This window comes from Clupea harengus, chromosome 5 (genome assembly GCF_900700415.2).
Source record: "Clupea harengus chromosome 5, Ch_v2.0.2, whole genome shotgun sequence".
Classification (NCBI taxonomy): domain Eukaryota; kingdom Metazoa; phylum Chordata; class Actinopteri; order Clupeiformes; family Clupeidae; genus Clupea; species Clupea harengus.
The window spans coordinates 18881962-18904461 of NC_045156.1; the positions used below are offsets into that span (position 1 = coordinate 18881962).

Genomic DNA, 22500 nt, shown 5'->3' on the forward strand with positions numbered 1-22500 from the left:
TGGGTGTTTGAGGGAGGTGAGGTGGAGTGGGAGTCCTTGAAATGAGAACACAGAGAATTCATGTTTTATCTTCAGTGAGGAGAACGTGGTGAAGACAGAGGGAGAGAGAGAGAGAGAGAGAGAGAGAGAGAGAGAGGAAGATTGTAAAAGGAGAGAGAGAAAGAAAATCATTTTTCAGATATGAAGATACTAGGTAGCCTATGCTAAATAGCTTTTGGGGGTGTTTTCTGTATCTTGAACCAGTGCCAATTGAACCCATTTAATGTTGACCATGCTGACACATTAAAGTGTCTTTCTTCAAACGTTAGCTTATGTTAAATGAGATTGGACACATCAAATATATTCCCTGTAAAGATTATTATACAATATCTTGCCTGTGGTGGTTAATGGCGAGATTTAGTTTTCACTTCTAAGTTTCCCTATTAGATTCTGCCTCACCCATTGCCCCTTTAAGAGAACCTTGCATTTCGAACGTGGCGGCATATGGGCCCCGCAAGACTGAGACACATTCGTGAATCGTAGGGCCCTGCCCCTTTTAACTACTATGACTATCGAGGGCAGCCTTTCTGAGGTAATCTGTTCGCCCAAGCCTATTCATTTGCTTCACTAGTCGCCGGTCCATGTGATAATAGTGCAAGCGCACTGTGAAAGTTGGAGAAAAAAAACGGCTGCGCGCTTGGCTGGTCTTACAGAAAAACGTAGGCTCGCCTCGAAAAAAGTGCTGCTTGGGAAAGTTACATGCATCAATTCAAAAGTTTCCTGAAATTGGTTACTTTTAGCCTACAGACCGACGGGAGCGCGGAGTTTGTGTTCGGGAACGTGCGAGTTTCACCAGGATTTTCAAACAGGATAAATCGCAAGTTAAACAATCCATTTGCACCCTAAACACAAAATTACGTAGACTTCTGTGAAAAGGTGTGAAACCGAGGAATTGTGGAATTCTCAGCTGGAAAAGACTAAGGTAAGAAGTGTACGAAATGAACCGTAATGCAATTTAGTGATAGGGTTATAACACCAGGACATAGAACAGTTGCAAGCGCTTCTCTTTGAGCCGCAGAGTGGTTTTAACATCTGAGGATCGCGCCAACTTGAATGCTTAACCTCTGTTCATTTCAGTTTGTTTTATGTGACCACTGGGTTTCATTTTTTCAGTAAGTTCTATATACTGGTGTCCCGCTTGCATTGCTGTTTTAGCGTAGGCTACGCATGTGAAAGAATATGTCCACAAGGACTAGCTAGCCTAACAGTTACTAAATAAGATCTTCTATGTTGTCGTGGGGATGGGATTACAAACTTGAGAATGAATCGGAACCCCAAAGTTTATTCAGACGCGCGTATGGTACCGATTCCTGATGTATCCCTGTAAACAAAACTTGCAGGACAACCCCAGTGTTCAAAATGCTTGTCTTCGCATCAACGGTCAAATGATCTGGCTGAAAACATCACTAAAACACATATGCTGCATAAACCGTGGATGGCATTTACAAAACACGTACCATAAATAAGATATTTTAGAAGGTTGTATGGACGGCGTAGGATCAAGGATCTGAATTGAAAAGGGCGAGTTTTCATTTACTGTTCTGCACCAGGCTAGTGCATTGATTCAGGGCAGGCGTGGGTCACTACATTAGGAGTGTTTGCTCTGCTTTTAAACCGCCAGGTGCTCTACGTCCGCCAGGCGTCGTTGGTTGCCCTGCGAGCATAATCAGGTGTTTTAAGTGATTGTCGATTGTTTTTAACTACACGGTCGACAGCGAATAACGTGAAAGCGTGGTAATGCTTTTCAAAGACTTAATACCTTAAACCAGGGAGATGGTGAAATGTGCTTCTGTAAATTAATTACTTCATGGCAGATTTGTAAACTGCCAGATACAAGGTTCTCTGGTTTCTATACCACAGTGAGACTGTTTTTAACGGTGTAGGTCATTCAGACCTTATAATCTCAACGCATACTTATTTTCGGCATCTATATATTTGGGTGTGCTCTTAAGTATGACAGTAGAGATTAACATGGTGCAATGATTGTGGCTATCTGGGCGTCACATTTCGGACGATTTACTATGAATCTGCTATGGCTGTTTAATGAGTGGGCATGGATTTACTTGCATGACAGGGCTTGGTATATCTGGTGAAATGGAGACTACATATTCTGCATATGCTTCTGCCAGGAGCTTTTCCAGTGTGTTACAGCTTTTTTATTATTTTGTTTTGGTCTGTTAATACCTTGAGCTGTTATTAAATTGTTGTCAGTCATACAGAGTAGATATCCATGAATCAAACTATGAGTTATCCTGTGAACAGATGTTGTCTGTAGGGATTGCTATGGAATGTAGTGGACCTCATCTGAGCCACAGCAAAAGCAACCAGACACATTGAGACATGCTCACAGCTCAGTACTACCATATAATGACATCACAGTTATTAGGATTCTTTTCAGGAAGTGCCCCTGAATGAAGCAAAGCCTAGAATGACTTATCTTTGGTCAATTGAGTTGTCCGATTCCAAAGGGGAAGTATGAGGTCTTGAGCCTATCCACATACTAGTTATACAGTTATATATCTGTATAATCGCTAAAATGTATTACAGGTGTGCTTGACCAGAAATGAAACTGCCCGAGGCCTGTCCACTAGGGAGAAGGGATATGATCAGAATGTAACATGTTGTGCCGTGAAGGATATGATTTCATTAGCCAAATGTAGTCTCTCTCAGCTGGAAAGCATGATGGAAACATATCGGCCTTGTGTGGACAGCCTGCCTCTGCACTGCTTGCTACGGACCTCTGGAGATGGAGCTTGTGGTGTGTGTGTGTGTGTGTGTGTGTGTGTGTGTGTGTGTGTGTGTGGAGGGGGTCATTTGAAAGGGTTTTAAGCGGACGGGCACCTCTGGCACTGTTCCAGGAGTTAACAAGTGGAATGGACATGCTGTTCTGTTTGTCCAGAATGAGTGATGGACTAGCATATTTTAGGAACACAAGGCGTACGGCTTCTACCCACCTAGAATGAAACCGAAAAATAACGTTTGGTTTGTGTTACTGTATGGCACCCTTGTGTGTTGCAGTGTTCTTTAAACCGGTGCATATGTGTGTGTTTGTATACGTGTTTTATGCGTGTTCACGTGCGTGAAGGTGGAGACTTTCAGGTTCAATAGCGTGTTTGTACGGTGCTGACACCTGGACAATGTCAGGGCCATGATGAGAAAGTGGTTTTGACTTGTTAAATGACCCTTGACCCCTCTTATAAATGCAGTCATTATATGTCTGCCGTCTGACCTTTAATTATGTGACCTGTTATGACCTGAGCAAGAAAATACAATTTGTGGGTGCTAGTCCCTGGGGTAACCCAAACATTTCCTTGTGGAGAGTTTTAATTGGCCATAATTTGGCAATGACTGAGTATTGGTGCATGCTCAAATATCGAAGCAACTATACACAGAACTGGTTATTTTCGTAAGACATTGTTCCGGTGTTATCAAGTTGCATTCACTTGGAGTGATCCAGATAACATCAGCAGATAAAAGCGTCTTTAAAATACTTTTGAGGTTTTTCTTAAAAAAAAAAAAAAAGACCCATGAAATCCACGAGGCCTGAACAGCAGAAAGAAATAATACAGAATAGCCACTTATCACATTTATTGATTTTCACTACACTGCTTATTGAACGTGTGGACAATGTAGCCCCCCTGTGGACTCGCTGAACTGTTCTTTGCCAAGCTTGCATACGTTCAAGAGGCAAATTGCAAACAGCTGCAGTTAGTGGACATCAGTCTGTGTGAGAGAGAGTTACAATGATGAGGGGGCCAGTTAGGCCATGCCCTCAGCTCACCACACCTCAGTTGCAGTTCCACTTCCAACACCTCGACACAATGAAGGTGTCAGCGGGGGAGGTGTGTGGCAGAGGCTGGGTGTTTACTGGCTCTAGGGAGAGGGTGCACTTGAATGCTGGTTTGGGTGTTTGCTCGGATTTGCAGCTTTTTGAAGTCTAAACTCCAGTGGATCTGGAAAAAAGACGATTATTGTATTTGTAATGTTGCTCAGATTAATTGACCAACAATTAGTAGTGACCAGAAAGAAGTTGAGCTGTTTGTGGTGGCTAGCCACTTTCAAATTGGTTCTTGTCTTTTTGTAGCCTGCCTATTGCTCACAGCTACGTTTTCGTTGTGGTTGTAGTCTGGAAACTCTGTTCGTAAGATGGATCGCTGGGCCATTTTTCAGTGACCTCCAATAAGCGACCAGTGGGGGTGGCTAAGTGCGGTGATGTAGAAGTGAAACATTTGTTTGAAATGTAGTTACAGCAATGCTAAAACTAGATGAAGCAATACAAACAGTTTTAGCAACGCTAGCAAACATTAAAAAATTCAAACCGGAGCAATACGAATGTGTGAATGTGCTCATCAAGGGTAAAGACATTGTTTATTTACTGCCAATAGGGTTTGGGTAAAGACCGCTATATCAGCTTGCACTGTTAGTGGCAAAGTAGGAAGTATAGCAATCCCATAGGGGTCAGTGCTGATTGGTTACAGGCTGGTCCAATGGTTTCAAAATCAGCCCGTTCTCTACGTCCATTAGGATTAAACGACTGGAAACAATTCCTCAACAGACCGTGGCCAGACCCTATCTACTCTCAAAGTGAATTTGGGTCTGGTTACACCAGGGCTGGTGTTTTTAATCCATGTTTCTGGAATGCAGTTTCTTGGCCATACTCTTTCTCTGCCATAATAATGCAAACCTAGTGGATTTCTTTATGGAGACAAACACATAGTTAGGTGATGTGAAAATTGATGAATGTGTAAAAAAGCGTGTAAGCAGTACCACTAAACTGTCAGTATCTGTTCTAGTCTTTTTCTAAATAAGTGGCTATTTCCATCTGTTTTGTTTCAAGGCTTTAAAATGTTGCCCTGCTATAACCAAACTAAATATTGATATTTCTTTGGGGCTTTCTTCAGTGCTCACAAAATTCGGTGACCTGGCTTGGACTCTGATTTGGGCCTTATCCATTACTGTCTGAAGATGCCGCTTTGGTTGCTCCCATTGTGCTGGCTTGACAGGAATTGTTGTGGATTGTAGGGTTTAGCAACTTAGAACAACAGGAAAAATATGGTCATCCCACAAGTTCCTGGCCAGGTAATTAAAATGGAAGCCCTCCCTGCTGCTTGTTTTTTTTTCTTCTTTTTTTTTTTTTCCACCCCTCAGCAGCAGCATTAGTCAGCGCGTCCTCGTCTGTGCTGTCCTTTGCCTGACTGTGGGCGGTAAGTGTGTCTGGGATGAGACAAATGGCCAGCTCTGCGATTTGTCATATTAAGTATCACCAAGGTGATCCGACTGCCTGTAATTACCAGGTGAGGAAGCTCCAAGGACAGACTGTTTGGGTGAGCTTTGACAGAGTTACTGCTCACTGGGTTTTGTGAAAAAGGCAATGGATTAATGAATTGACCCAACATGTGTTTTTTGTGAATGTGTGTGTGTGTGCTAGCCCCCGAAGACCAGGGAAGAGACAGGGTGATTTGTCCTCTGGTATCAGTCTTTGGGCTACTTTTGTGTTGCGTAATGGCTTTTCAATGCACATACATTATTCTGTACACTCATCACATGTCAGGTAAATCAAGATACAACAGTAAATGTTTGGCCCTGTGTTCATGTTATTTTTAGACCAAACTGAAGGCATGAATTCACCTACGGTCTCTGCTGCTGGTTTTCAACCCACTTGTGAGTGCTTAGGGTAGGGGAATCTTATCAGCACTGACGTCGCATACAAAACTATGTTGATATAAATTTAAGAATGCCTGCTCTTGTTAAGACTGAATGTTCTTTTTTTTTCATATAAATGTATGGCCAATGCCCTTTGAAAGCAGAGGTGTGTTCATGGTCAGACATGATGCAGCAAAAGATCTCTTCAGACCCTGGACCTCAACGGAACCTCATTTGTAAAGATAGGACTGTTAGACTTGCAGGTTTGATGTAATGGGGTTTGGCTTCCCCACTCCGACTGCAGATAGATTAAATACTCTATTTAATTATGCCAATTAAATGGTAATCTTATCAGAGCTGCTCTTGCTCCAAAGGGGATTTAACCGATACCAGATGCAGGGAGATTACCCGGGAGCACATGGTGGAATGACAAAGGGGAACCTGGAGACATGTTGAGGCTTGTGATCCCACATGAACTTGGCTGTGAAATCATTTGTATATTTGAACTATAGCATTGCTGGAATATGCCTAAAGTGCCTTGGCATAGTGTTGTAGAAGAATAATGACTATTTGGGTGCACTTTGACGTGAACTTTGATCAATCATTTTGATCAATAATATTGGGCGAAATGGTTACTGAAACAATTTGAAATAACCTTGGGTTCATTCATGCCCCTAAACCAATAAAAGATACTTTGCTCACTTGACTTCACAGTTACCCACGTAATCAGTCAATCAATCTGCTGGCTGAGTGGGACGAATCTTACAAGTTGAAGTTGACAGACACTCTGGGCTCTTTGTCCTCCGTGGCTTCTCTATCAGCATTCCCAGGAGGTAGATGGCAAGTGCCAGATACGGCTCAGTTGCCGGAGAGATCTGGCAAGCAGTGAAGTGTCTGGTATTAAGAGGATGTTTTAAGTCCTGGCTGGGTGGAGTGCTATTGGTGGTGGGAGGGGGAGCTGCGCATAAAGACAGTGCTGTGACATTTGGTGCTAGCAACCAGCTTCAGGTTGCCCTGGCAACACAAAGGCTGTGTCTCTGGCTGGTGGTCGAGGTTGATTCTGGTTTGTATTTCTGTGTGTGTGTGTGTGTGTGTGTTTCAGATAAAGTTCGAGCACCCATGATTTGAGCTTCATTTTTCTTTTTACGGTGACCAAACATGGTTAAAATCATTGGTCAGTAGAATCCAGTTTTGATTAGATTTCAAAGTCTCTGATAAATCCACAGTTGACATTTTGTATAATATAGAGCTCTCCTAAACCACTTATTGGAGATTCTGAGATTTACTTTTCTAAAGCTTTTAATTCGATACAAAATAATTTTTCAGATTTATTGCTGTGAGTAGACACTGAAAAATGCATTACAACAACTCTGCAGCAACCCTTTGAAGTCGCTACAAAACTAAGAATTCATATATTCCATGAGAAGAGTCTCCCATCCCCCCTCCATGCCTAAATCAACTATGTGCAACACAGACTGGGCCAAAGCAGCAAACCATTTATGCAGCAAAGCGTCTGTGCACCATTTATGGACATGTGTTCATTACAGTTTATCAGGTGAACATGTTAATTCATGCAGCTGGACTGAAGTTTTTAGCTTCACTCTTCTCAGCTCTCTGCTGACACAGGATAACATTTGTCTCTAGAGGTTTGCATGAACCACCCCTCCTACTCTCCTTTGTCACCTGAAGGTGTGTGTGTGTGAGTTAGCGGCCAACACTGCATTTTCACAGCTCACAAAACCCCTATCTGTGGAGTTGTCATGAAGGACCATATCAATGACAAGGGCTGTGAATTCCCCTCACCCCCCTCCCAAACACACACTTCTACTTCCACCCTAGGTCTCTGATGGACAACTCCTCCCCCTGTTTCTCACCTACTTGCATGTCAAAGCAGCCATTTGGTGGCCCCCTGTGCAGAGAGATTTGGTGCTTAGTGGTGGGTTGGGATTGGGGGGTTGGTGGGTGGGGTGTGTTGGGCTGTAGCCTAGATGATGTGGACGTGGGTGATACCTAGGCCCACCTGCCTCACCACTGTCTGGAACTTACTGAATGTATTCATAATCTGTAGGTATTTTTGGTTAGTTAATTCTATCTGTGAAGGTTTTCTATATGCATTCTTCCTCTCTCTCTCTCTTCTCTACTCTCTCTCTCTCTCTCTCTCTCTCTCTCTCTCTCTCTTCTCTCTCTCTTTGTGTGTCTCTGTGTGTGAGCCTCTCTGTGTGTGTATGTGAGCCTCTCAGTAGGGGAACCGAGAGAGAAAGTGGCAGAGCCTCCATTGTCTCTTTTGTTGCAGGGAAGGTTGAAAAGGCCAGCGAATAAGAGGTGGAACCAGCCTGAGGGAGAGAGGGGGTGGGGTTGGGGGGAGAAATCCAGGCCAGGAGCAGGGCTGGGGGGGGGGGGTGCGTGTGGATCGCTGTCATATCAGCATGCTCAGACACAGCTGTTGCTCTCTGGGTTGGTCATTGTGAAGGGAAGGTGAATGAGTATGTGCGAAAGAGTTTGTGTTTGACATAGGAGTGACGCTACTGTGTGTGTGTGTGTGTGTGTGTGTGTGAGAGTGAAACTTCATAAAGCATGATAGTCTGGAGACTCCATTTGAGGTTCAGAACTGTGGTCACCGCTTTGTGTCCTCTTGAATAATTCTGAAGGAAAGAACCACGATGCAACAGGTGGCCAGTGCAGTTTTCATGTCAGTCTGAGATGGAATATTCTAGTACTAATGCTGGAGTTCACTGACTTTTGACTCTTATGACACAATAGCAGGGCAGGTTGCTGGCAGATTGCCTTTTTTCTCTCTGTGATGGAATGGTTGGCAGAGAATGATGGAGATAGAAAAGGGAGAGAGAAGAAAGAGAGAGAGGCCAACCAGAAATAGTGGACAGAATTCCTGCTCCCTACACTTGTTGCTAAGTGGAGACCAAGGGCATTTGGAAAGGGGGAAATGTTCTAGCATTTTCTCTTTCTCTCTTTTCTCTCCCACTCTGTGCCAAATCCTCAGGGGTACTCACCCCAAGCCCCCCCTCCCCCCCAACACACACATACACACACAATCCCCTCCTCTCCCTGTCCTGGGAAAGGGGTGTTACCATGGCAAGCACTGGGTGAATGTTGGCTCAGACTGTTAAACGTTTTTATTGTCTCTCTCTGAGGCATAATGACGGATTGATGAAGGGAGTAATATTTCTTGAAACAGACCAGGGACACGGTTCTTGTCTTTTTTTTTGGGGGGGGGGGGGTGTCTTTGTCAAGCAGTAATGAGCTGAGGCAGTTGACATTGGCCATTGCTGTGGGTATGAGTATGGGATGCCCTTCAAGTTTCAAGATCCAAGTACTTTACCCCTGGTATGGCATACAACCAGTCCGTCAGTCAGTCAGCACTAGCTGTTAATGGGTAACTGCTTTAACAGTGGAGCGGTGCTATTTATAGACCAAGTGTGTTACCTTTTGACTGCTGCAACTTTGAGTGCTGAGCTTATTAAAGCAGAACGTTTTCATCATAGGACACAGTCATCTTTAATTTGTTGAAACCGAGTTTTAGTGTTTGAAGGATAGTTCGAATCTTGGGTGTGACGTCCGTCTGCAGAAATCTTCACATCTGCCAAACAAGACTCGAGGCTAGTGTCTATAATGGCCGAGATGGATCATGAATGAAGTGCTCATTTGCTACATGTTAAAACATGTTAAAACATGTTGGTGCTAAAACAGCCCTGTGCTGAGTGAGTATGTGGCCTGTCCAACACAGAGTTAAAATAATATGCTGGGTTGCCTCTGGAAGCAAGAGCTGGGCTATTTGAACCAAATGTTGGGTAGACAAAGTGTTGACTCACAACTGGGCTGTTTTACTGGGTTCAACTGTACGAATGTTGTGCAAATGTGGAATTCAGTGACATCCTAACATGTGCGCTCCATAGGAAAGGCTATAGTATATTTTATGAGTGCATCGAGGCAGACTAAGCATCAGTGTCTTTGTCGTATGGGCTATGTTATTGGATGAGGTGGTGGGTGGAAGTGCTTTGACAGGTATAGTATTGGGGTGTTTCCCGCCTACGCTCTGAGCCACAGGGACCCATACAGGTCTGACATGTGCTGGGGTGTGTGCAGTCTACATACACAGCATGGGACACACACACACAAACAACCACAACCACACACCCCATGCTTCCTGTTAGCCCACGCTACTCTTGTAGAAGTGAAGGGTGAGCGGTCATATGTCATGTCTGTGGAAAAGGTGTCTGTGGGTTAAAGCTCATTAGATGTGAAACTGTCTCTCCTCATATGGTTAAGTAAGTGTCTGTGTGTCCCTGCAAAGGCCTCTCAGTATTTTTCGGTGTCTCTTAGCAACACTTTTCCACTTGTTGCTGAGCTGGGGCGGGTCATTGGTCTCCATGGTTACAGCTTCTTGCTGTGAAGACCTCTACGCTTTTAGAGCTCTTTGGCTTCTCTTCCCTCTGCACTTTCGGGGGAAAGAAGGGACACACACACACACACACACTGTAACTGCAAGTATAGCTCCGATCCTCACTACTATGTGCTAGTGAATCGGCTCACAGTCTTGGTATGAATGAATAGGAGTGTGTGTGTGTGTGTGTGTGTGTGTGTGTGTGTGTGTGTGTGTGTGTGTGTGTGTGTGTGTGTGTGTGTGTGTGTGTGTGTGTGTGTGTGTGTGTGTGTGTGTGTGTGTGTGAACGCACATGCGCATGCACGTTTTTGTATATAGTGTGGCAATGTACTTTAAGTAACCCTATAATCTCTCCCTGTGTGCTCCCAGTTTTTCACTAGCAGAGAATCAGCTTTTTCTTGTGTGGGGGCCCAGTAATCTGGTGGAGGGGTGGTGGTGGTGGTGGTGGGGGCGGCGGTAATAAAACAGTGCCTATGTCCTTGCGTTGCAGGGGGGATATGAGCGGCTTGTTTTGGGGTGGGGGCTCCCCCACACACCCTCTCCTTCTTTTCCCGTTCTCAAAATGCTTCTCCTGTCTTACCGGCCTCATGGGTGAAGCAGAGCCACCACACTGCCACTGTGTCTCCATGCTTGTCTGAAATCAGAGGCCTGTGCAACGGTGCATTTTGTTTGTTCGCTGAAGCTGGAGGCCTGAGAGTGAGATGATCTTGGCCATGGTCACCTTATCTGTCTTGTTCTTCTCCTCCTCCTTCTTTTTGTCTTTTCTCTTGCACTGTGTGCTTGACACTGTTTATCCAGACTGCTCCCTATCTTTCACATTTGCATGGAATAGCTGGTGGTGTTGACACGGCCTCTGTCAACCTGTCGGACACCTCAGATAAGAACCTTTAATGTCATTCCCACTCACACTGCCATTTATTTATTGCTATTTTTCTGTCATGGTGTCGTGTGGGAATGGAAGCTAAACGGTTAAGTCGAATCGTTAATCTGTCCCCTGGCGACCTAGTAACCCTAGTAACATTAATGATAATCTAGTGGGAATTGGAACCATTGGATTAAAGTGTTTTGAGAAGGCAGAGGGGGTAGGGGGACTTCTCCCCCTTCATTGACTACATTGATATCAGGGTAAGCCCTTGCCTCATTTAATGTCCCATCATTTCTCTCAGGATTGTAAAGCCATTTAACATCATCTGCAAGTGGTTGTGATCACTTTTAACCCAAGACTGCCTTTTATTGGTGAGCTGATTTTGAGAAATTAAACTTTGCTTCAGGCTATGCAGCAAACAGTGTTTCCTGGTTGCTACAGTTGCCTAACTAGCTAGCTAGCTAATAATGAAACTTTTAAATAAACTTAAATGGTTTAACTGGCAGAGGTCCATTTGCATGAAATTATAGCTAGGCACTAAATGTAGCTAGTGACATTACAATAAGAAAAGGAAGAAACCCTCAGGGTGCCTGTGCAGCTTCACTGCTTGGCCCCCAAATACGTACATTTAATTTAGCAGCTAATTGGTTCATATGAACACACTCTAGCATCTGCCAACTGCCAAGATGGTTCCCTAAGCTAGATATACAGTAGCTCATAGCTAGGTTAACTGCCATGACACCTTGCATGTTTTACACGTCTCGTGGAGGTTCGCGCTCCTTTGCATTCCGTTAAATACAGTCTGGTGAGAATGCACCTGCTACTTTACCGTTCTAGAAAAGACTGAGTGGGAATAAAAAATGTTTTAATTGGTTGTGTATGTGAAAGAGGTATGTGGGTGGGTGTGTGTGTGTTGTGTTTGACGACTTATGTATAGTGGACCCTTTCAGTAAACGTACAATCTTCCCAGTCCCAGGTGATTGTTAGGGTGCATTTGATTCAGTGCAAAAATCATTTGCAAATAATACAGCAGTTCCATGTCTTTGTGTTTTTTGCATAAATATTGTGGCAACAACAGAAAATTACAACCCAGAATTACAATTGCGGGATCGCTAAATCCTCATCTTTTTATAAAATGCCTCTTAAAGATTTTGTCTTTCTATTGACAGGCTTTTGTGGAGGGATGTGTGTGAGTGTGTGTCTGTGAGTGACGCATAGCCCAGTTGAGTAATCTCTGTGAAGTGGGGCTTGACCATTAACATTCCTTCCATCAAATCATAGAGGGCAGGCAGGGTGGGACAGCCCTGGGGCTAGCAGGTGTTGGTGAAGCTTTACTCCTGAGTAGAATAAGTGTATGTGTAAACACACACACACTCTTGCACTCCCTCATACACACACAGACAGACACAAAGACTATATCATGACACGTTATATTTATGCGTACACAATGATTCATGTGCTCATGTTAATGCACACCTGCAACATTTACAAATAACATGCGTGTATGCACACAATGTGTAGTACACAGGAGTCTGAACCTGTGATGTCCACATACACACTGACTCACACACACACACACACCACTGATAGCCATATCTTCTGGGCGTGAAATAAGAGAGGGACAGGTAAACAATCTCCCGTAGCAGCACAAAAAATGTTGGGCTGAATGCTGTTTTATTCGGGTTATTCCATGTGAAACGGAGAGAGGCATCCATACTGACTATCTTGGATTTGCTTCATCCTTAAGTGTAAATAACGTCATTCTTCTCAATAACTTGTGTGCAAAAAATGTAAGCCTGTATCTTCATTAGCATCTGAGATAGGGAAACTTTTAAAAGTGGGTGTGATTTATTTACTTTATTTATTATTTTTACTGTAAAAAAGACCTATTCATGCTAGATGCTTTTCATTTTGAGGGATTGTTCTTCACGATCAGGTGTAAAATAGTTGGCCCACAGTTGCATATTTGCCAAATTACGGCTTGAAAAACAAATGATTCTTTCGTGCTTTGGAGCACCTTTTACCTGCTGTATCTTCACACTGAACCACATCAGACCTTTTAAAATTAGGTATGTAATACTCATGTTATAGTTCTTTCTTAGCAACGAGGTGCCCTTCTGAAATAGATGAAGGCTTTTGGAGATCATCTTGTCTCCAGCCCCGAGCAAGACACACGGCCGGCCTGCATGGAATTACCCATTCGTCGTTCCCCCTGCTTTAATATCCCTCTGTTCTGTTCCCGTTTGAATAGACAGTTTGGGATAGTCAGCGTTCATGGTTACCTCATGGAGAGCACAGTGGGAGACTTTTTTAACGCTGAAGCTGTTAAACAGTTACAACTTTTTATAACTGAAAAAAGAACACTCTCTCTCTCTCTCTCTCTCTGTCTCTGTCTGTCCTGCTGTCTTTCACTTGCTCTCTTTCTCTGTGTCTCTCTTCAGATGTCTGACCATTTCTGTCTCTCCCTGTTCTCCCTGTGTGTGTCTGCACATGACGCTTTGGTGTAAGGCACTTCAGCCTGGGAGGATATTTTAATCCAGTTTATTTTTGTGTGTTTCACTTTATTGTGTTGATATTGGCTTCTGAGTTTCTATTCAGGGTGTATAGAGTGTCAGAGAGAGGGAGAGGGAGAAGGAAGAGGAGGAGGAAAAGAAAGAGAGAGAGAGAGAGAGAGAGAGATGGATGGATGGAGAGGGAGTGTTCTGTTTCGCTTCACTCCCTGGATTTGTTTTATTACACTGCCCATAATCCACGGAGCTCCCTTGTTTTCAACATTGTGTGTTTTGGACCTCTGCTAATGCACTGTGCTCTTAACACACGCGCACACACACACACACACACACACGCACAGTAGAGGCTTATTCAAGCATATGTAAAACACTGATGCCTTAACGAGATCCAGCTGGAGGGAACACTAGTAGCAGACACTCACACACCGACCCCACACACTCTCCCTTCCTTTCATTTGACTGCACGTGCATAGCTGTGCTGTATACTCCACTCTGTAACTCACATCCTTCCTTTCTTTCTTTCTTTCTTTCTTTCTCTCTACATTTACGTGTTCCTTCTGTCTTTCTTCCCCTCTCTCTGTCTGTCTCTCTTTCTCTTTTTCCCTGTCCGTTCGTCTAGTTCTCCAGGCTCATAAGACTTTTTGTGTTTGCTTCGAGACATTCCTCCAGATTCGGGGTAAACCCAGAAAAATGTTAAGCAGAGGGTATGAAAAATAAAAATACCCCCCCAACGATTGGACAAAGCAACAGCGCACACAAACATGCCCAAACACACTCATCTGCCGAGGCCCTCCAGGCACAGGATTGTTTTTATATCACAGCCTCAGGGTTACCGTGGCTTTCTTGGTAAGCAGTGTCACATTTCTCCACAGCGCTGCCCTGTGTTTTTAAGTGGATATTTTTCATGCCGAGATGAATCATGTTTGTTTGGACTTTGCTCCTTCTCTCTCTCTCTCTCTCTCTCTCTCTCTCTCTCTCTCTCTCTCTCTCTCTCTCTCTCTCCAGTTTCTGCTCGCTAAGCTGCAGACAGCAGCAGAATTATTTTGGGGAGATGCTGTTTTCTGAAACAGATCAGATGGGATGAATTTTACATCAGCGTGCTGCATTTTTTGCCGAGGAAATCCATCTACGCTCTCGTAAAAGATTCAGCATGTTTTCTGCTGCGAGTGAGGGGACAGCTAATTGAGTTTGTGTTTGCGCTCTATTTTTACCAGCTCCTCCACAAATGTGCCCCCCCCCTCCTCCCGGCCTCCTATCTCCCAGTCTTCCTGTGAGCTGTTATCTTGGGCAGAGAGCAAGGAGGGGGAGTGGAGGGGTAAACCTGAAGGCTGACTCATACCCCCATCAGAGCAGGCCTCAGACTGGACCTGAGTGTCAGACTGGCCTGCCTGATGCTTCCAGGTGTGTGAGATCACATCAAGAAGTTACGTTCAGACATAGAGCTGTCCAAACCTGCAGCTGGAGCCCTGCAACCTTGAGGTGGCAAGTGCAAGACACTTTGGACTTGGCTTGTTAAAACCAAGGTTTCTCCCTCGTTTTTTCTTGTGCAAGTTTGGAGTTGTTGGAGTCAGACATTTTCAGCATCAGCTGATGGTTGGTCAACGTTACATTTATGAGGGGGGAAAAAATGCAGTCTTCATGATGTTGTGTGTGTGTGTGTGTGTGCATAGATGTGGTTGATGTTTCAGTATGTAGTCTTCTGTACTCCTGCCTGTGCAGTCAATCGGCAGTTAAACCGTAAAGGGAAAGGGCTAGTGGACTGAAGCCTATTCTTGGACAGGAAATCACGGTCAGCGTCTGATTAAGGGTCAGAGGTCAGGGTTAGGCAATGTCAGGGCAGAGGGTCAGACTCGCTTCCGATTAGGCACAAGCAAATCACCCCACACCAGGGGCAGCCCCCGCTCCCCTCCCCCTCCAAATCAGGCCTTGACTCCACTAGGACACTGGTTGCTTCTGTGACCCTGTGTGTCTATACTGTAGACGGTCAATCTTTTCACATGGGCTGTAGTAGTCCGGAGGTGGATCAATATTGCGTCATTGCAGCTTGCCCTAGTTTGCTAATGAGCCAACTGGATATCTCTCCAATTCAGGCCACATACATTCAAGGTAGTATGGAACTGAATATACAGGCTGTATGATTAGTATTTCACAGTGAGCACTAGTATGCAGTGTAGCCTCATCAGTTTAGTGAAATGCACAAGTGCTGAGGCCTCGTGTAAACACAGTATGGACCATGTAGTGTAATGTGCCGTACATGTGCTGCAGATGTGTGTAGTCTTGTGAAGAGCCGGACTGAAGACATATAAGACATCATTTTCATGCCATAAATGACAGGAAGGCAATGTCTCTTTCAAATTCTCTTTTAGATCTTCTCTCTCCTTTCTTTTTTACTCTTTTAGATTATTTTTAAACTCTCCTGTATCTCCGCTATAATGAACCATTTCCATTCCTAGTACAGATGGTGCTTCTTTTGAGCGAAAATTCAAAATGATGTTCAATGTAGAATGCTTACCAGCAACAAGGTTAAAAGCACTTTTTAATGGTGTATTTATATAGTCCGTTGAAACTGGTCTAACTTTTCAAAACCTTTTCTTACTCATGTTTCTTGACCCAAAGGAAGGGTCCAAAGAAATCATATTAGATGATTTGTAATAAAAAAATATAATGACCTATAAAGTCAGCTCCTTGCCTCTCCTGAAGGAAAAAAAGGTTTTGTCTGGAGTATGAGACCATTGTAGAAATGGGCTTTCATAAGACCTCTGATTACCTATGATCTCCATTAGACTCAAACGGCTCCTTTGAGCTCATGCTGGCCGTTCCGTTGACATCAATCTCATTGCTGCATTTGATGGCTGCACAGTAGGTCGACGTTCCAGGGCCCAAACGACGTCGTTCTGCCGAGAATTCCAGGAGCTCGTGTTTGTTTCGGTGCAATCAGACGGATAATTCTCTGGAATGCCCTCATTTCTCATTACTCCAACTTGGTAATTAAATACTAAGTCCAGGTCCAGGGACTTTTGGCCTAGATGTTATTCTATTCACTTCACTCGGCAAGGAATGGCTTTTTGAACGAATCTGACTCCCTTCGAATTGAAACATGTATGACTTTGGTGCTCAGTATGGATGTGAGAGAGATATATTCAATTCAATTTTATTTATATAGTGCCAAAACAATAACATTGTCTTAAGATGGTTGGCTTTCGTGTGTGGCCCCACACGTTGAGTTTCCAATCCTATCCTGTGTATGATTGATTAAATACAATGGTGAAAGGGACATTGGACAGTGGTTTTGTGAATGTTTTGCGGGATTTCGATATGCAAGAGGTGAAATGTAATATTTATTGACAATAAGAGACACTTAACATCTCACTCTCTTTAGATGATACATTCCCAATCTTCCCCAGCTTGGACATAATGGAGCAGAGAAGGCTCTCCCTGTCACTCCCTCTCACTGTTACAGACGCACACACACACACACACACACACACACACACACACACACTGTGCACGCACGGGCACACACACACACACACACACACACACACACACCCACACCCACACCCACACCCACACCCACACTCACACACTGGCCAGCATGTCATTGCTTAATCATGCAGAACAGAGCTGTGCTGCGGGAGAGCTCTTCACCTTTGATGTCCTAATTAAAGATTTGGAGCCCATCTTGGATGGGGATCTTGATTGATCTCGCTCATGGCCGTGTTCATTAGAGGATTAAGTTGTGTGTTTGTATTGGCCTCATCACGCCTGACTAACCTCTCCTCATCTGTTCCTCTTCATGCTTCTTTTTTTGCCCACGGTTTTTGTCACTCTCTCCCTCTTACTGTCTATTTTTTCTTTTCTTTCTCTTCCATTTTTCTTTTGTTCTCGTTTTCGTTGTAGCATTCTATTCCATTGTAGTATTCTATTCCATTGTTCCAGAAGCTATACTGGCATGACAAAACAGCAAAGCAGACTTGGATTTGATATGAAATGCAACCTAGGCAAAAGGGTGTGGAATAATTAACAAAATATTCTGTATAAATGTGTGTGTGTGTGTGTGTGTGTGTGTGTGTGTGTGTGTGTGTGTGTGTGTGTGTGTGTGTGTGTGTGTGTGTATGTGTAAGGGGTGTCCTCAGTGCCTGTGGACTGATCTGCCTTTCTTTTTCATTCAGCCTATCTCTGTTTTACTGACTATGCTCACAGTAACATGTCCTGTGTGTGTGTGTGTGTGTGTGTGTGTGTTGGCTCAGTGCGTGGTGTGATCTCTGTGCAAGTGTGAAAGACTGTCTGACAGTTGGGAGAGGCACGGGTGAGATTTTGGCTAGCGACTGGCTAGGACTCGCACTGATTAGGAATGTGCTGTGGCCAGGCGGAGTGTGTGGTCGTCAGTGTTTTAGTGTGTGTTTTGGTTTTAGTGTGTGTGTGTGTATGTGTAAGGGGAAAGAGGATTGCGTGTGTGACTGCGTGACAAGTTTTTAGGTGCAAGGGAAAGGCTGTGGGGACAGCGATGACCTTTAGCTCATCAGAGTTAAATAAGCACGTTTAATGAAAGTGGGCAGACAAGCAGCTGCTGATAACCCGGTCAACTGGCTTAAAACACACACACGCACACACACACGCACACACACACACACACACCTAATCTCTCATGCGAGTCAAGCGCCCCCCCCCCCCCCCAAACCGACACCGTTGCGTCCCATTTTTCTGCCCTCGCACTTAATTAACAAAGTGTGGTCCTACAATGTCCCTCAAATTAAGAATTCAAATAATCACTACTGGGATTAGCCATTCGATTGAGCACCTAATCTCAGTTTGTTTGTGCGGTGGGATTTTTGGAGATGTGCAGAAGTGGATGTCAGAGAGATGACGTTAAGCAGCCTTGGCGGGCAGGTTAAGGGTTAAACCCCACCACGATGTCACACATTGTGTAGAGGGCAGGGCTCAGATGGCCGCGGCGAAGTTCCAGAAGAATGGTTCGCCCTGTTCAGAACCTTTTATAGCATTTTAGAGCTGGGACATGCAGAACTACATCAGGAACCCTCAGGAATCACTGACGGAAAACCCTGGTCCAGCTATTTTTGCTGCATTGTCAGTGTTCTAGTGCTCAGTTAGGGCATGGTTTGTGCCGTCACACCTAGTTATGCAGCGTCAGCGAAACGGCTAATAAGGTAGTTTAGCTTTTATGAACGAGGGGGGGAAGAGAAGAATGAGAGATTGTCAGCATTGGAAAGAAGCAGTTAGGATGGCATCAGCACACCAGCTCCCAGTGCTAAGTGCTTGGCGAGGGTTGGCCTTGACGACAGGATACTCTAAAGTTATATTTCGGGCATTTTTAGACACACACAATGAGGGAATGGAGGGGAGGGGGAAAAAAGGAGCGAAGTAGAGCGCTTTATGGTTTTAATTACAGCCGTCGGTGGCCATTGGCAAACACAGCCAGTGGTTGGCTGGAGGGCAGGGGCTCCAGAGGCGCAGTGGTGGTTTTGCAGTGACGTCGGGCGAAAAAATCACCAAGCGCCGTAGCGTTTTTGATGTCTTTTGAGAACCAGTGGCCTCAAAATGTCGTAAAACTGCTTGATGCAAGGATGTATCCGATATAGAGAGAAAGGCGAACCAATGCGCTTGGGTTACGTGGAGAAAACAGGCAGTGGTAATGGTCACCCTGTTTCTCACACAAACAGGACAAGGATTTTTTGCAATAGGAGAGGAGAGCGTGAGGTTGACGGATGTGCCTGACTCTTTGAGAAGGGTGGCCTTACTTGACTGTGTGCTTTAGCCTGTTAGGGCTGCCTCAAATAAAGGGTCTGTTGTGCAACCCCAGTCTGCTGAGTGAATGCAATTTCTCTTTTTAGAGGAGTGGGGCCTCCTTGTTTTTTTGCTGTGCGGTGGTGTGGTGTGGTGTGGTGTGCAATGCGTTGCGGTGCGGTGTGGCCTGGTTTGGAGTGGGGTGTTAAGGAGCCAGGCCTGTTGGTCTTGTGTTTGTGAATGCCTCAGGGATAATGAGTCTGATGTCACCCCCTGGAGAGGGGCACAGGGAGACAATGGCCCCTCTGTGTGTGTGTGTGTGTGTGTGTGTGTGTGTGTGTGTGTGTGGTACGCTCCCTGGGCTTTTGGCATAGCCCAACGATAGTGGTTTTTTTTCTGTCTCTCTCTCTCTGTGTGTGTGTGTGTGTGTGTGTGTGTGTGTGTGTGTGTGTGTGTGTGTGTGTGTGTGTGTGTGTGTGTGTGTGTGTGTGTGTGTGTGTGTGTGTGTGTGTGTGTGTGTGTGTGTGTGTGTGTGTGTGTGTGTGTGTGTGTGTGTGTGTGTTTGTTCATTGAAGTAGCTGGTGGAAGCTTTGCAGTGTCTGACCTTCTGTAAAAGGGTCAATGTCTGGGAACGAAAGTTTTTTTTTGTTTAGTTTTTTCCCCCCTGTAGCTCTTATTGTTCTTCAGCTTTTTTGGTGTTTGCGTGTGTGTGTGTGCACTTTGTAGTTCTTGCATGAATACTAGAAAAATCACTTCACTTGGTCCTTCCACAGGAAGACATTTCTAAAATCCTCTCCTCCAAATTCTGCAGTCTCTATCTGACTGACCCCTCCACACTCCACATTTTGGTCTCCGACATCGCCCTGCCGCCAACGCTCACCAAAACCTCCCCCGTCGTCCTGATAGGGCCCTGCAGCTCCTGGGCTCCCGTCTGGAGGTAGTCCTGGGTGACTCTCTGCCTCTCCCACCTGGGGGGGGGGGGGGGGGGGGCTGGCCAAAGAAACAAGACGGGGCAGATAGAGTGTTTAAGACCTCGCCGGAGGTGCCTTGGCTTTTCACTGTGCGTCGGCTATAAAGTTTCTCCCAAGAATCCGCCACCACAGTAAACCAAACCAAGCAGGGAAGACAGCTGCTGTTGCTGCTGAAAAACCCAGAGGGCACATTGTGCTTCGTTTACAACTCGCAATTCTTTTTTTTGTCCTTTCTTTTTTTTCTCCCCAAACTTAATTTTGTGCTTTCTGGAAGCTTCTCTTAACATTCCTTGGTGGTTACCTGAGTTGTATGTGATGGGCTGTTGTTCCCGTTTTAATGACTTGCCCAGGCTTTTCAGAGGAAAGGCCAGTTGTCTTTTTCCACTCGTGATATATGAACACCTTTTAGGTAATTCTGGAGACCTGTCGAGGTGCTTACCACAGTGACAATGTGCCTGTGGCCCAGGTGAAAACAAAAGGACGATTGTCCTCTCCAACGTCAGTGTCTGTCTTGGGTAAGTCATGAAGGCTTAGTTCTTATTTGGAGAATAGGCTACGGTATAAGGATGTCATTTAGAACATTCACCAGGCTCAGTCGTCTCTCGTGTCTTGGCCTTTTGTGTTTCACTCCACTGGTATCCCTTCATATCCCAACATGCTTGAGCTTTCTTTGTTAGAAAACTTTGCATGGCATCAACCTTGACCTGCATCAAGGACCCACACCAGAATCACAATATTTAAGTGGACTTCATCTTAGTTATGACAATTTTGCTGGTGGTGAAGATGTGTGCAAAAACTATCAATATCTTAGTATCTTTTAAATTATTTCTAGAGTTTCAGTAGATTGTCTAACTATGCCAGTGCTGCGGAACGCTAGAGTAAGACAATGCCAGTGACATTTCCTTAAAGAGGACCTATTATGCTTTTCCGTTTTTCCCCTTTGCTATAGTGTGTTCTATATTGTGCTTAGTACACATCAGAGGGAGTGACTCTCTCCCACAGAAACCACCTATGGTCAGCAGCCTGAAAGGCGTCATTGGAATTACAGCCCTTTTGCCTTTGTTACAAGATGACGCAATCTCGTAACCCAATCCTTATTGCCGCCTAACTGACCAATCAGAGCACACTGATCTAATCGGGAGGGGAGGGGGTTAAAGACACAGGAGCTCTAACAGAGTGTTTCAGACAGAGGGTGAATAGAGATGTACAGTATGAGACAAATGTGGTTTTGGAACATTGAAGCATGTAAATCTATTCTAGTAGACCCCAAAAATAAAATTATGAACATTGGAGATGAGCATAAAAGGTCCTCTTTAACATTCCTGTTACTTTTATATTTATATAAATATATAGGTACCCTAGTATGAAACCTCTAAATGGATAGTTTTACTGCTACCTCTATTTTTCATGTACTTCAGCAATAAAGTGTAATTTTCAGTCCAGTAATAGCCATTTGGCAGAACGAAAACACAGGAAGTCTTTTTAACAAGGTCCAGCAGCACGTCTCTTTGTCATTCTCACTGGTGCTTCCCTCCTGGGAGCCGCTGCAGATGTGAGGATTGCTATGACGATATGCCGTATTCCTTTACCGGCACCAGAACCTGACTCACACCACCCAGCGTGTATTTATGTTCCTAACGCCGCTAATCGCTCCTCTTTTTTTAGGTTGAAGCCGACCTGCATGGAGTGCCGACATAAGTGATTCCAGAAGGCGTTTGGAACAGCCAGGGGCCGAAATATTTCCAAGTGAAACAAGTTCAGCAGGTAAGAGGATGACTTCCTATCCTTCGTTCGTCTTCTTCACCTTTGGTTGTTGATTGTGGTTTTCTGAATGCGGTGATAGATGTTCTGTCAGATTCTTCCGGTTCCATACTGGCATGTTCTGCCTCTGATGAGTAATGGCTGCTGCTGCTGGTGGTGGCAGGCCGGGCGGTGCAGACTGGACTGAAGTGTTATCACCTCATAATTGGGTTCCTCCAGCTTCACCCGTATCGCACAATAGCTCACGGCCTTCGGCGCCTCACTGAGTTTGATGACAAACCCCTGCTTCCCTGACCACATCCCAGCGGTCCTCACCAGCTATTTCAAGGGCCAGACTTCTGCTTCCAATTACAGAGGGAGAGAGAAAGAGAGCGAGAGAAAGAGAGGGGGGGGCAGGGGGAGAGGGAGAGGAGAACGCCATGGATGGTTTAGGACATTGGGCAGAGGGCAGCCTCCCAACAGTAGCCCTTATCCGTTTGTTTTCATATTTTGCTTCCTTTGGTTTTGCACTCCTCCCTCTCTCCAGATCCCCCATGTCCACCGCTGTTGGCCGCCCATCACTGGCTT

The 22500-nt window shown here is 44.9% G+C and overlaps 1 protein-coding gene across 1 annotated transcript in view; it reads left to right on the plus strand.

The window, feature by feature from the left end:
• The first annotated feature begins 548 nt into the window (after positions 1-548).
• plxnb1b (plexin b1b) overlaps positions 549-22500 on the plus strand; it is a 79891-nt gene continuing 57939 nt past the window's right edge. Inside the window, exons 1-2 of the mRNA XM_031567984.2 lie at positions 549-961; positions 21838-21936. The gene's annotated coding sequence lies outside the window, so the exon portion shown is untranslated. The remainder of the gene's footprint in view (positions 962-21837; positions 21937-22500) is intronic.